Source organism: Rhipicephalus sanguineus, chromosome 7 (assembly GCF_013339695.2).
Source record: "Rhipicephalus sanguineus isolate Rsan-2018 chromosome 7, BIME_Rsan_1.4, whole genome shotgun sequence".
NCBI lineage: Eukaryota > Metazoa > Arthropoda > Arachnida > Ixodida > Ixodidae > Rhipicephalus > Rhipicephalus sanguineus.
In genome coordinates, this window is record NC_051182.1 from 137795563 (window position 1) to 137798848 (window position 3286).

Consider the following 3286-nt stretch of genomic DNA (forward strand, 5'->3'; position numbering starts at 1 on the left):
TTCTCGGATGTGTGTGTGCGAGCCAAATCTGAGTGAATGTACGCGAGAGTTCGTCTCTCTGTGAACGTGCGAGCAGACGCCAGTAACGTAGTGCAAGACAATGTGAGATCCGAGTACGAGTGTAATTTAGTTCCAGTGGGCGCGAGCGTCAGTGTGAGCGATTGCATGACCGGAAGCGTATGGTTGCGAGTGCGAGTGAGCGTCCGCTTATATTGCAGAGTGAGAGTGAAATTTTATTCAAGGGAAAGGGGAAAGGGGGAGCTTGGAGCTTCTATGGCTGGGGCCCTACATCCAGGGCTCCACTGGCCTTAGCTGCCCGCCGGACGTGATCTAGGAGCGCTAGCTGCACTCCCGGGTCCGAGCTGGCGAGTTGTGCCTCCCACTGCTCCGTACTAGGTATTAGAAAGGTTACGTGAGGCCGCACCGACACCCACCGACATGGAATGTTGATGTGCTGGAAGCAGTTCGTTTAATGATCCAGCAACATCCATCGTTAAATTTTGTCGGCGACGTTTCTTTGCAACTCGCGGTAATTACACGGAGTAGTTTCCGAGCTTTGCTCATAGTTACCCTAACACTTCTCTTTGTACATTGAATTGGCGTAAGTGCTACGTGCGTGCTAGTGTTTCATGTAACACCTTGCATTTGACCCGGAATCCTCAGACGTTATTTTGGGCTTGAAAACAGCAGCTAGAGCTCTATTGTGCTTGAAAACAGCGTGTAAAGTAATTGAAGCAAAGAAGCTTACCACTTTGTTCAGCTGGGAAAAGACAATGGAGAATATTACGTTTCGCGAAACGCAAGACAAGTAAAACCAAAAGAATGGTTCAAAGCCCGGTAGAGATTGCTAAACCCGAAGTTCAGTAATTGCGAAAGGAATAGTACACACGCAGTTAATACGCCAGCAGCATGAGCGTGTACGTGCAGATAAAATCACCCTGGAGTATGTGGAAACCCCTGAGCTGACAATGTTGTGTCCTCGCCCCACCTTGGCCCACCGACGACCTACCTACCTACCTGCCTGCAGCCCCCCCCCACTTCCAAAGTGTGCACTTTACAACTGAACGCTTCACTACTACCCAGAAAGAAGGAGGGCTTCTACAGTACCCAATATTCACCACGAAGTATCGAAAGGTGCTGAAATCTGGGAGCGAACGGTCAACTGAGAGAAGCACTAGAAGCAACTCAAACGCGCTCACCTGTTTTCGGCCATATGTGAGTGCACGATAAGCTATATAGAATTTCTTTTTTTATTTTTTAAAGCGGACGTGATTTCGCTCCAAAGGCAATTTTCGATACCAGCAATATTTTTAATAATGTCTATCGAAAGTTCTTCATTCGCGTCTCGATTATTTGTTTGTCTTCTTTCACAGTAAGTGGGTAGAAACCCAGATAATGTCACGGAAGACAGGCTAGTAATCCAGAAGATAGTAGAGAGATTGACCAGAAGATGGACCAATGGGCAAGCGAATTTCATTTAAGCCTGCTGTCCTTTAACTGTTCTGAGGAAACAAACTCAAAGTGGGATTTCATTTGTTGAAAACTTACTCTTCGTTTGGGTCATTCCCGATTCGTAATCTGAAAGATCAGAAAGAAAAGTGAATGTCCAAGCAACGTCCAATAAAGTAGGTGAAATAAAACTGACGTGCAGAAGAGATAATGCCAAAAATCATTGAGAAGCATGTCCTGGTATCTATTTCAAGAACAGTGCAAAATTTTAAGTGGACAATTGACATGTAACAAGGAGTAAAACAAAACAACGGAAAGTTTAATTGAAAAGAGGGATTGTGAAGGCCACCGGGTAAATTCCGCACTAAAATCTCCGCGGACACAACTGTGACATCAGAGCTTTAGCAGCGTTCACCTTGTAAGCAGAAAAATAGCAATTTCCGACGTATTACAAAAAAACAAGCAAAAGACAAACTGCCAGAAACTTTCCTCTGAGGGCATTTACCAGCCCGTTAAACGGCTCATATCTCATACTTTGACCGCGATGTCCGTGACGCGTCAGTTTGATCGTTATTGACACTTGTGAGTGTGCGCTAAAATCAAGAATGTCAGAAGGTTGCCTTCCAAATACGCAATGCGCCCTCGTTCATACGGAAATTTGGAATACCGCTGTAATGCGCAGGGACGAAGATACAAGGGAGCCATACGAGAACCTGCTCATGTACTGTCGTGTCTGCACAGGAAAACGTGGCTTCGTCTATACCAGGGGCCTCACACTCGCCTCAGATAGCGGACCACCGAAGATTGGAGCGTGGAAAGGGGTGGGTGCTTGACCAAAATGTCAGCTAACTTCGCCCGTTGGCATTTGAAGGACGTACAGCCTTTCCCATAGATCATATATGGGTCATTTCTTTCGGGTATTTCACGTCCCATTTCGAGAAACATGACGATACTGAACTCCAAAGTGACTAAAATATGGATGTTGATTCTGAAATGTACAGTTTCTGCTCCACGGTTACGTTTTAACGCATGGTGACCGCATGGGGTGCCTCACGAAAACAATGCTTGAGACCTGTCACGTGTGTGTAGCGTATGAATATACTTATCTAGCAAATAAAAAAAAATATCGGACGCAGACATTCATGTGTGTCTTTTGCCGCATTCAGTGTGTTCAAATCAGATGTGCGTGATTACTTGTTGAAGCCATAAATATTTTTCTTTACTCAAAGCTAACTAATATTTCACGTTGTGTGCCTCATACTGAATCAGTGCTCCGATATTCATTGTATATATAACTATTTTTATATTTTCTTTGTATTATGCTGTTTGTTTTCGCTTACAATGTGCACAACTGTGTGAAATTCACTGCATGTACTGCCCTTTGTAGGCCCCCAGGTCCTGTCAAGCTGTTTGCACAGCTTTTTGCTTGGGGGACCCCCAACAAGTGTGTTGGAAATAAAGTGGATTCTGGATTCTGGATGTGCGGGCGGGGCCACTAGCTAAAGGTCCGCGGGCCGCGTGTTTGAGACCCTTGGTCTATACGCGCTACAGTAGTCTTCAAATTTTTCCTTCATTTTGCCAATTGGTAACGGCCACCCCTCGTGCTAATGTTAGAGGTTCTTAGCTGTTAGAATATTAAAGGGGTTTACGGAATACCGAGTTACCGGACGATGGTATCGACATCTTGTTACGCTTCGCGCAACCACAATTATAGACACGTTGGTTAGTTTTCACCTGATGCCCTTGAGAGGAACAAAGTTTTAAAATGCAACTCATTCGATATTAGGCAAAACTGACGCGAATGTTCACCAGCGAAAAGCAGAATCGACTAGGTTAC